This window comes from Nannospalax galili, unplaced genomic scaffold (assembly GCF_000622305.1).
Source record: "Nannospalax galili isolate Female #2095 unplaced genomic scaffold, S.galili_v1.0 scaffold39, whole genome shotgun sequence".
NCBI lineage: Eukaryota > Metazoa > Chordata > Mammalia > Rodentia > Spalacidae > Nannospalax > Nannospalax galili.
In genome coordinates, this window is record NW_008346683.1 from 837,829 (window position 1) to 850,227 (window position 12,399).

The following is a 12,399-nucleotide window of genomic DNA, read 5'->3' on the forward strand; positions in this document are numbered from 1 at the left end:
AGAGGAAATTGAGACACCGGTCAAACAGCTAGCCAGGGCCAGGTGGTAACCCAGGCTGGGCAGTCCTGGGGTTTCCATGCTGACCTTCAACACACCCTTGCCTCCTGTGTCTGAATGAACAGGAATTGCTGTGGGGTAGGGACTGGAGGACAAAGCAATCCAGAAAGTTCTGGAGCAGTGTACAGGAAAGAAGCCCCCAGTTGTGGAAGCTTCTGGTTTCTCAAACTGGAAGCCTCCCTCCTTGGCTACCCTGGATACCCTCCTCACATGATGCAGCGCCCACTGGGGGTATTTGCTTGGTTGGGGGCGGGATGTCCTTGTCTGTCCCAACCTCTAGGCTGTGAGATGCCCTGAGTCATTTATTCCCCCATGGCTCATTCAGTTAAACAAGGCCTGGCCATGTGGGACACTGGAGACAGTGACCGAACAGTGGACGAGGTCTTACTACTGCTGGTGTGACAAAGTTCTAGAGTCAGCCTGAAGGCTTTCCTTTGGGCCCACTCCTGAACACTTGGCTTTGACAATGAGGAAAGCAGATTCTAGAATGTTCTGCTAGGTCCTTACACTGGCCCCCTCCACAGGACAGCAGGACTCTTCCCCCCACTCTCCTGTCTCCCTCACCAGGCCGCTTGTCACCAAAGGGAACCCAGGGCGCTGCCTCCGTTTGTTCCAAAGATTGTTTTCCAAAAATCTTTATGCTGCTATTGTTATATTTGTATTAATTTATTCTGTATGCATGTATGTATGGGGGGGGTGTCATGGTATACACGTGGAGGTCAAAGGACACCTTGTAGGAGTCAGTTCTCTTCTACCATGTGGGTCCCCAGGATCAAACTCGTTGTCAGGCTTGGTGGCAAGCGCCCTTACCCACTGAGCCATCTTTCCGACCATCAGTTCTGCCTAGTTTTTAATTAATGTGGTTTGGAGAGCCAGGTATGAAGACATGTTTGTGGAGTGGACCCATGTGACTTACTTGCTGGGTTGGAGTATAAAAGGTGCGTATGGAGAGAAACAGGAGATGCCCTTCCTGACCAAGAACGCAGATGGCAGATACACACACACACACACACAGTGGATAAAAGGTGCGTATGGGGTGCCAGGCAGTGGAAGTAGGAGAGAAACAGGAGACGCCCTTCCTGACCAAGAACGCAGATGGCAGATACACACACACACACACACACACACACACACACACACGTATACAACACATTCATATACAGATACACACATCAGACATATAACACATATACACTCATACATGCACACACACATATACTCACACACACATGCACTCATATACACACATGCACACACATATGCACACTCATACAATATGCACATACTGACACGTGTTCACATACTTACACATGTACATGCACACATACACACAGAGTGTGCCCAGCCATTTCCAGCACTGTGGGTATGCAGTCACCTCCTCCATCTGACCCTTGAGACAGCAGTTTATCTGAAATCCCCCAGTGTGGGCCATAGGCCCTGAAGGACACTGGGGATCAGGCAGCTGGGGTGCCTACATTCCAGGAGGGGAGCCAAGGTACAGATCACCTTGCTGGCACACAGCCCACTCCTGCAATCTTCCCCAAGAGGCTATGGCATACCTCCCAGCCCCTGGGGCCACTGCCTGTCTGGGGCCTCTGTCTCCAGGCCAAGGCCCCTGATGCTCCTGCGCTTTGCTGCAGACACCATTAGCACCAATCTAAGTCTCCCTGACATGATATGTGGCTTGGTAAAATGCTGGGAACCCATTCCACGTTGCAACATCAACTTTGCCAAAATGCTACCTGGGAATTAGGACTGGGACAAATGTGGAAAACTGGCTGCAGCAGCACTTACCCCTTTCAGTGATGGTTAAAATCAATTTGGCAGGATCTGGAATCAACTAAGACTCCCACGAAGAGTGACAGCTCTGGGCGTGTCTGTGAGGAAGTTTCTAGATCATTAACTGAGGTGGGAAGACCCAAGTGAGCAGCTGCACCTTTCCATGAGACTGGAGCTGAATAACAAGGAGGATGTGAGCTGAGCACCAACCTCCATCTCTCTGCTTCCTGACTGCAGCTGCAATGTGACTGCCTCAAGCTCTTGCCACCACGCCTCCCCAACATGGTGGCCTGTACCCTGGAGCTGCGAGGCAAAACGAAGCCTTCCTTCCTAAAGCGCCCTTTGTCCTGCATTTCCTCACAACGATGAGAAGGGAACTAACCCTTTTCATCTTGGTATTTCCACACCTCTTTCAGATCTCAGAAACAGGCCCAAAATGTGGCCCACCAGACCTGTGGTAGGAGTGGAACAGGAACACAGCCATCACACCCCCAGCACAGGCAGGAGAGGCCGAGCTCAGGAGGCTGGGGGGAGGGAGGGGTCAGAGGCCCGTCCTCTGCCCAGGGCTGCGTTAGCCCATACTGCTGTGGCCGGGTTCACAGGACAAAAGCTGCGGCAGGAGGGCCGGGGGAACAAAGCCTCTGCTGTGTAGACCGATTTCCAAAATAAGCCTTACTCCCGGAGAGTCTGGTTACCATGGCAACAGGAAAGTTGTTCTGCAGAATCTGAAAGACCCACCACCGGCAGGCTTTTCCCTCCCCCAGGAATCAACCTGCTGTCACCAGGATGAACCCACCAGGGCCAGGCACTGGCATAGGCACTCCATATCCACAGTCCTCTGAGGGCCCACTGGGGTCCTGTCAGGTCACCTTTGTCATCCTCAGCCTGCAGGTGGAAGCACCAAATGTTCTGAGACATCACCCTGGCTGGGTCACACCAGCTCAGGCTCACAGTGGTCAGACAGTGGACACACAGTGGTCAGAAGGCCTAGAGCCAAGCTCCTTGTCTTCCTTCTGCCTCTGGAGTTCCTCATTCCTTCTGAACCTCAGTTTCCCCTCCCCACCCAAAGCACTGTTGGAGATGGCAGGTCTTCATCTTGCCTGGGTGCGTGCTCACACATGGGCAGTGCACCAGCTTAAGTAACAGCCATCCTCGGGCTCTGTTACAGCAGTATCCCCTAGGAGTCTATTAGTCATTCCCCCGTGGGGAGGTTATGTCAGCTGAGCAGCTAATGCCCCAAGCTTTCTTACCCAACTTCTGGGGACAAGCAGTTCCCCTGTCTGGCCACAGTAATTTTAAGTATAGACCTGATCAGTTGATTGTTTTGCTTATCTCTTTGACAACTGTGATTAGTCCAAGAGATACTGACCGACCCAAGCAGAGCTGATAAGAGACTAATAGGTAGATTCTAAAAGAAGCTCCTTCCTTGGCCAGGATGGATGTGTAGAGGGGCTCTGGTTGCTTCTTAGGAATCCCAGTGACCTTGTCTCACACAGTATAGAGAACATTACTGTCCTAGTTTGTTCTTCATTGCTGTGACAAAACACTCTGACCAGTACCAACTTGGGGAGGAAAGGGTTTATTTGTCTTACATCTCCCAGGTCGCAGTTCATCAGGGAGCCCAAGGTAGGAACTCAGGGCAGGAACCTGGAGGCAGGAGCTGGAGCACAGGCCATGGAGGAACGCTGCTTACAGGCTTGCTCCCTTGGCTCCTGCTCAGCCTGCTTTCTTATGCAACATAGGCCCACCTGCCCAGGGGTGGCACCACCCACAGTGGGCTGGGCCCTCCCACATCACTCATCAAGAAGATGCCCCTCAGACATGGCCACAGGCCAGTCCAATAGAGGCAATTCCCCGACTGAGGCTCCCTCAACCCAGGTGTGTCAAGTTGACACTAAAGCTATCCAGCACAGTACCTCAATCGTTTCCATCACCTAAATCCACTCTGGCTAGTTAAGCAAGGCATTGAGTGGTTATACCTCTGATATCAACGGTCAAGGTCCTCATGCGGTGCACGCCCCCGGTACCATACAACCAGGCCTTCACAGAGCCCTTCCTCACGGAGACAAAGATCAAGGGTGCTGGGATGCAGACCACCCCCAGAGGCACTGCCCCCAGCAGCCCTCCCCTCCTCTTTCTGATTCCCTGGCCTCCCCCACCCACAATGGTCATCTCTCTCCTCCTGAAGCTCTGCCTGCCTCTGACCTGCAAACCCCTCTGCTCTCCTCCAGACCCTCCTCCACTCTGCCAGAAGACACCAGACAGGCCGGGCTTAAGCAAGGGCCTGAGCCCAGACCAGAGAGCTGCCGGGGTTGGCACCGGAGCCTGGGAGAAGCTACTTCCAGACTCCCATGATGCTCCCCTCCTCACCCAGCTCTGCCTCTGAGGAGCTGGTCCATGTGGGGGCTGCAAACAGAACTATCAAAACAGTACCCTGGCTCCCAGGCTGTGGGCTTATGTAACGCATGCCTGCCACCCCCACGCCAGCCAGTCCCCTTGGCTGCATCTCAAAGCACAAGGCCACCCAGAGCCTACAGCCCAAGCCTTTACGGGGTCTCATCTTGTTCACAGGTTCTTGGTATCAACACTGACATTCTCTCTGATCTTTGTCCCTTTTGTTCTCTGTCCAGGAAACACATGGCAGTCAGTCAAATTCACTTGAATTTACTAACTCACTAAATTCATTGGTGAACTCACTGAAAGCATTGTAACATGTACCTCAGAGAATGCACCTGGCCAGCACCTTCTAAGGACTGTAACTGCATTAGTGCATTTCACCCTAACCCACCCCCCCACCTCAGACTGTGGGTAGTATTAGGCCCATGATATAGACGAGAGGGTAGATGAATGGACGCATGCATGGGCAGGCAAACAGATACCATGTTCTTTCCCTGGGAAGGCAATGGCCCAGAAGAGATCAAACCCCTTCCCAGGCACAGAGTACCAGGGTATCTGAGTGCAGGCAATCAATAAGGAATAATCCATCCCCTGTGACAAACACATCTTTTGATGACTATAACATCCCAGGGGGGTACAAGGGCAGAAATACTGTCATAATCTCCTTTTTTTTTTTTTTTTGGCCTTTTTGAAACAGGGTCTCCCTGTAGCCCCAGCTGTCCTGGAACTCACTGTGTAGACCAGGCTGGCCTTGAACTCACAGAGATCCACCTGCCTCTGCCTCCCAAGTTCTGGGATTAAAGGTGTGCACCACCACACCTGGCTATAATCTCCATTTTTTATCTCTATCAGTCAGGATAGATGAGATTAAGCTGAATAACAAAGAGCCCCTGTCTCTGTGGCAAGGGTGGGGACAGGGCTCTGCTCATGCTGTTCTCCCCGGGAACCTACCCAGAATAATCCTGATTGCCAAGCAGGACAGGAAGCTAGAGAAATGGTAAACTAGTTTTGGGTTTTTTTTTTTATCTTTTTGAGACAGGGTCTCCCTGTAGCCCCAGCTGGCCTGGAACTCACCGCATAGACCACAGAGATCTGCCTGCCTCCTGAAGTGCTGTGACTAAAGGCATGTGCCACCATGCCTGGCTAGTTTTTAAGGCTCTACTTAGTCACCTGCCAGAGGGTGTCACTGGGTCACTCTACATGTAATGCTGAGCGGACCCAGAGAAGGGGACTGTGGATTTTGGAGAATGGTGTGGGGCTAGGCATGGAGGATCCACTCATGCTGGACTCAGAGAAGAGACAGGACACTCAACAGAGAACGCTCTACCACAGCGCCCCCTTTAGATGGAGAAGGGGCCTGACCAAAGCTCCTCTGCTGGAGCCCTGATGATCTACAGGTGAAAGATGAATCAGAGTAATTTCCCAGACAGAAGTCACACTCAGATACTGTACCTTCCTGTGGTGCCCCTCACCCAGGTAATCTCACAGGAAGGCAGCCTGGCCACAGCATTCCCATACTTCCTTGGGCACTTCATTCTCCTCTCCTGGGTCTCCCAGGAGCAGGCTGGGCCTCTCTGGGAAGAGGACTCCCTGGAGGATGATGGGGGCAGAGAAGGAACCAGGGCCCAAGGCCAGACACAGCCCAGCCTCTAGTCACTGGAAGGGATTCCCTCCTAAGTGCCATGGGCTAGAGGATCCAGAAGCCATCCATGGTCTTGACCATTTTGTCTGCAGAAACTCGAGGGCTGGGCTCTAGCTGCATCTGAGACCTGTCCAGGCTTTAGAAATCTGGCCCAATTCTAAGGTTCCATTGAGTCTATATCAGGGGATCCAAGACACTGAGTCGCCCCCAGGAAGGGAAAGGGGGTCTGATTTCTTCTTTGGTTTTCTCATCTACGTATTACCAAAGCAAATACAGACGTATATAAATCAAACTTTATATATTTGACTATATACATTGGATTTGAATAAAAAGTTCTGTGAGTCTAGTCTCTATGAGATCATTCTAAGACTGGGACTTCTCAGAGGCAGTCAACAAAGACTTTGAGTTGGGCACCCTTCGTTTAGACACCAGCTTCATTCACTGCAGTGTGGCTTAGCTTCAACTTCCTGTCCTGATGAGGATGAAGGTACCTACTTCCTGGGCACATGATGGAAAAATGAGATAGTAAGTGAAGCATGCCCCATAGCCCAGCACACGGCAAAGCCTTTGTTCACAAAGAGCTAGTGCTGCTGAGGCTGAGGCTGAGGCCCAACCCAGGGAGCTTCTGGATCCTCAGGACTGAAGTCTGGCTGGGGAGCCCCTGGGATGCTCCAGAAGAGCCCTGGGGCAGCGTTAGCTGGGCTGTCTGGTGTTCTGCCGCCCCCTCGTGGACAGTGTCCTCCTAACATCCCTAAGAGGGTCAGACCACTTTTTAAAAACGAAAAATTCTATTGAGGGGTTTTTGAAAAAAAGGCCAGGACTAGAGACAGCTATAAGGCCTTACTGGCTGCTTGTGGGCCCCCAGCACAACACACAGGTGCTGGGAAGCTCTGGGTATTCTCTTTAGAAACAGAGACCCAGGGAGATGCAAGGCACCTATCCAGAAAGTGGGGACGCCAGGCTTCCAAGTCCCACTCCACATGAGGACCAGCAGTCCATCGTCCTCTCACTGAGTGTTGGGTACCCACAACAGGGCCTGCCCTGCTCCCGTCCATCTCCAGGCCAGGGACCAGGCTGCGAGCACCCTCCCCGATTCCAGGGACAAACTCGACAGCCCCGCACAGGCTCTGCATCCCCAGGGAAGGGAAGCATAGGGAGGTCAAGCTTCCAGAGATAACAGTTTCTGTTATCTCTCCTGGGTCTAGAGACCTCCCCACCCATCCATGGCCCAAAGAATGCTGAATGCCAGGGCAGGATTGCACCTGTTTCTGCATGTATTGCAGGAGCCTGCCTAAGATCCAAGCCAATGACCCAGGGTCTTCACAGAGATGGAAGTCCTGTAATCTGTTTCTTTGCCTGGATACATTCACACCCCTGCCTGTCATTACCTGCTCAGGGTGAGAGCCACCTGCCACTCAGGGGCCCTGTAATGAGAACTAAGCTAATAAACCTAACTCAAGGCTGTGGGGCAGATAGATAGTAGACTGTCCAGTGCAGTACCTGGTACATAGTGAACACTGAGCCAACTACTCTGACCATTCACTCACATCACTGTGAACCCAATCTGCACGGGTGCAGGGAGCAACCTAGCAAAGGAAATCACCAGAAACCCTGGCCCCTCAGTGAAAGCTGTCCCCAGAACCCTCTCCAAATCCCACATCCCCCACACCATGGGAGCGGGGGCTTAGTTCACTGTTGCCTCAGGTTTGACTCCTGAGCCTGTTCCCCGTCCAACGCCTTTTCCTCGTCTCTGGTGAAGGATCACGAATGGGGACCTCCTAAGAGGCCACAAAAACAGTGCTGGCAAGGCAGACTTGCCTCAGGCCTCCTACTCCTGCTCTAGCCAGAAGCCCTGTCCCTTCCACCAAACTTGCTTCATAACACTTCATGAGTATCTGAATACTAGGCTTTAAGGTAGTTATGTTAAAATGAGGCCTAATCCAGCCTGACTGCTGTCCTTAGAAGAGGACGGACACACACACATGCAGACACTGAGGACACCTCCAGTACTGAGTCCACATCTGGTCTGGGGTCATTCTGACACTGGAGCCTCATTCTCTACCTCAAATAGCTTATTCCACCTTCTAATCCACCCAGCCATCGTGTCCTCTGCCGAACTGTCGGGGAGGTGCTGGCTATCAACCTGCCCTCATGGCCAGTTCAACTTCCCATTCACAGAGCTCTAAAAATTCAGAAAAAGATCCTAAATTGTGTCCTGCCTGGGATCTGGTTTCCCAGTAACTGTCTCCAACACTGTGCTCTTGACATTTTCAGTGCTGACTGGGCAGGCAATCATGGGCCTCCAGCACAGCCTGCCACACCCACTAGCCTTGCCTCATCGTTAGAAGGGTGCTCACATCACCCCTATTTCTCAACAGCAAACTACATCTCAGGTACAGTAAGTGGCTATGCTGGTTGGTCTTTCTCAACTTGACACAAACTACAGGCACCTGGGAAGAGGGACCATCAATTGAAGAATTGCCTCCATCAGACTGGCTTGTGGGCATGTCTACAGGGCATTTTCTTGGTATAGGAGGGTCCAGACCATTGTGGGGGGTGCCATCCCTTGGAGGGTGGGTCCACACAGAATAAGAAAGCCAGTTGAGAGTGGTGGGCTGCAACTGGGCCAAGATGCTGTGGAATCTCTTCTGGCTTGTCAGACTGACCAGAGGACCATCAGTACTATTTTACACCTGCATTTTGAAAATCAAGTTCCAGAGAAATAAAGGCTGTTTCCGGAGGAGAATGGAATCTGTCTGTCTGAAGCACTGGCATCTGATGCCCTCTGTATGGATTCACAATGGCTCTTAAGAGTTGGCAGAATGCCACATCAGCTGCCTGTGGCTTCATTTCCCCAAAAGCAGGATTGACTTCAGTCATTGGTTCAAGTTCATTCAACTGTCTGTAAGCCAGTAATCTGATGAGCAACTGAGCTCTTTGGGGATCAGTATTTATTGACTTCTACTAACTGCCACCAATAAAGCAGTCCAATTTACCATGCTGAATGAATGAATGAGCTCGAGGAGCAAGGCAAAGGAAGCAAGCTCATGGCTTGGCTTCCCTCAAAGATGAACTGGAACCCATAGGCCCCAAAAAAACTTTTCCTCACCAAGTTGGATTTGCTCAGTGTTTATCACAGCAGTAAAGAGGCAGAACAGTAGCTGAGCTACAAACTGAACCCAGGCCGTCTGGCTCTGGGTCCACAAACACTCCACACCATGCCTTACTGCCGCGCCCTATTGCCTCATATTTCAAGTAAAAACAAACTAAAAAAACTCATTTCTGGTTGTACTGAAACATCATTCCTCATCTTAACATCCTTTTTTTTTTTGGTCTTTTTGAGACAGGGTCTCCCTGTAGCCCCAGCTGTCCTGAACTCACTATGTAGACCAGGCTGGCCTTGAACTCACAGAGATCCGCCTGCCTCTGCCTCCCGAGTGCTGGGATTAAAGGCGTGCACCACCACGCCCAGCTTAACATCCTTTTTAGCTATACCATGTTTTTGTGGTGCTAGGGAGGAAACCCTAACACTCACACATGCTGGGCAAGCATTCTACAAGAGTTGCAATCCTTCACCAAATAAAGCTTAAAGACAAATGACAACCTTTGTCCAACCTGATCTGACTCCAATTCACGACACTATTCATGTTTAAACATAAATGAAGGCCAGTGAGAAGAAAAAGAGCTTGCTACGCGTACCTGACAATCTGAGTTCTTTCCCTAGAACCCATGTAGGGGAGAATTAACTTCCTAATTACCCTCTGACCTACACACACACACACACAAAGATAAACACGACTTCCAGCACAGGAAACTCCTGGTGAAGGCTGTGCCCGGCTTGACAGGTGCGGTCTCTGCCTATGACACTGCCCTGGCCCAGCTCCCCTCCATTACTGTCCTCATGCCCGTCTTGGAGGTCGCCCCTTCCCTATGTTCCAGGACTGGAGTCCAGGAAGCAGAGGACCCCGCCCCCCCGCCAGTTCCTCACTGTGTACAAAGTGACCGAAGAGCTGTTGGTGCTGGTGTGGGGCATCCAGAGCAGCCCTAGGCTCTCAGACATCATCTTGTGCCGCTGGACACAAGGGCACTGAAAACATAAAAAAATGAAACTGAAGATGCAAGTGAAGCTCTAACAGGTCCTGGGTACGGGTCTGGCAGCCAAAGCTGAATGAACCTCCCACTGACGGGGCATGCTGCATCTAATACAGGGGACGGAGAGAATGCCGAGGAACGCAACTTCTTGGTCTCTGTGAACACAGAGCAGTAGGATCCTTAACATTCATGGAAGCCTTATTCTGTAAGGTTGCTTCTTACTTGAAACCTCCAAAATTCCCAGTTTGGACTGCTGGCAGTGAAACTCACCTCACCATATTTTTTGGCCAAGGACATGGCTTTAGTTACCCCAGAGGCTCCTTCTGAACAAGCCAGAGGGGTTTTCCAAACCTATGATCAAGAAGACAATGGAGTCACTCCTGACTCCCTTGTAGATGTAATGAAAGCCTTGGACCTGGTTTCAGACCCTGAGTTTTTTCGGGGTTTTTTTTTTTTTTTTGGTCTTTTTGATACAGGGTCTCCCTGTAGCCCCAGCTGACCTAGAACTTGCTATGTAGATCAGGCTGGCCTCAACTGACAAGAGATCCACCTGCCTCTGCCTCCCAAGTGCTGGGACTAAAGCAGTGTGCCACCATACCCGGCATAAACCTCACAAAGAATAAGTTAGTGCCAGAAAGATTAGGAATCATATTATTGGGTCCGTTCAAGAATTTTTTCCTGATTAGGATTCCAGTGGTCCAGAATCTTCGACTGTCTAGTACAATGGATTGAAGCAATCAAATTATAATGAAAAGGTAATCTATATGGAAGGGACTTCAGTGGTTATGGGTTTTGAAGACCCCATGCTACAGACACTTCTATTAAATGCTGTCTCCAAACCAAATGGACCACAGATCGATCTTCACTCAGTTGAGTTGCCTATTTATAAGGAAGACTGTAATAACAAGTGTTAAAAAGAGATTCATGACTGGCTAAATTAAGCTAAACAATGGTATCACCAACTGTAAACAACAATTAACACATTTTCACTGTTTAAGGTATGTTTAAATTACTTCTAAAGTTTTTTTTTTTAATTTTTATGTGTATGAGTGTACTGCCTGCATGTGAGTGGACCCGTGTCATGCAATGCCAAAGTCAGAAGAGGGCTTCAGATTCCTCTGGAACTGGAGTTAAGGACGGTTTGTAGCTGCCATGTGGGTGCTGGGAATCAAACCCAGGTCCTCTGCAAGAGCAGTTAGTGCTCTTAACCGCTGGGCCATCTCTCCAGCCCCTGTTCTAAAGCTTTATGTTAAAGGTTATCCCGTTTTAACCCTTTCTATAAAATTTACAAGCAAATTTTACAAGCAAAATTGTTCTAATCAAGGTTCATCACTTCTGTGGTCAGATAACTGGTTGTCAGCTCTGGCATATTTCCAAAAAGTCTATGGGGCCTCCATCGGATCGGCGGTGCGCAGGGATTATTTTTTAGAATGATAGAAAAGAGAAGCTGATGCAGAGGCAGGCAGATCTCTGTGAGTTCAAGGCCAGCCTAGTCTACAGTGAGTTCCAGGATAGCTGGGGCTACAGGGAGACCCTGTCTAAAAAGACAAAAAAAAAAAAAGAGAGAGAAGCTGTTTGACAGTCAGTCTTAACACTGTAACTTTCACTGTATTGCCAAACACACGTCCCACATTTGTTGCTGCCAGCTAGTCTTCATGTGTGTGCTAAGTGCATGAGAACATCTGTGGTTACACTAGTAACCGCATTACCATGATCCCAGTTGGTACCATAAAGACCACTAGTAACCGTATTACCATGATCCCAGTTGGATAAGACCTTTCCCTTAACTCTTTAAAAAAAAAAAAAAAAAGATAAATATAAGCCAAATGGTGGCACATGCCTTAATTCCAGCACACAGGAGGCTGAGGCAGGCAGACTGTTACATTGAGGCAAGCCTGGTCTACATTAGCAAGTTTCAGTCTAGCAGGGCCTACAAGGAGACCATCCCAAACAAAAAATTTAAAAACAGGAGCTGGAGAGATGGCTCAGCAGTTAGGAGCACTGACTGCTCTTGCAGAGGACCTGGGTTCAATTCCCAGCACCCAAATGGCAGCTACGAACCATCCTTAACTCCAGTTCGAGGGGAATCCAAAGCTCTCTTCTGACCTCCATGGTATTGCACGACACGGGTGCACTCACATACATGCAGGAAATAAACTCATACACATAAAATAAAAATAATAAATAAAATATTAAAAAAATAAAACACTCTTCTTGGGCCACAGAGATGAGAGCTCAGTGAGTAAAGACACCAGGTGCCAAACCTTAAGCCCTGAGTTCAATCCCACATGGTAGAAAGAGAGTACCAAATACTACATGTTTTTTCTCTGACATCTCCTCTCATTTTGTGGCCAGTGTGACTACACATATACACACTAATAAATAAATATTTTAATTAAAAATAGTAAAAGGAAATTCAGGAAAAGGAATAA

The 12,399-nt window shown here is 49.7% G+C and overlaps 1 pseudogene; it reads left to right on the plus strand.

The window, feature by feature from the left end:
* Positions 1-9,093: 9,093 nt before the first annotated feature.
* LOC103742160 lies at positions 9,094-10,841 on the plus strand (annotated as a pseudogene).
* Positions 10,842-12,399: the final 1,558 nt, after the last annotated feature.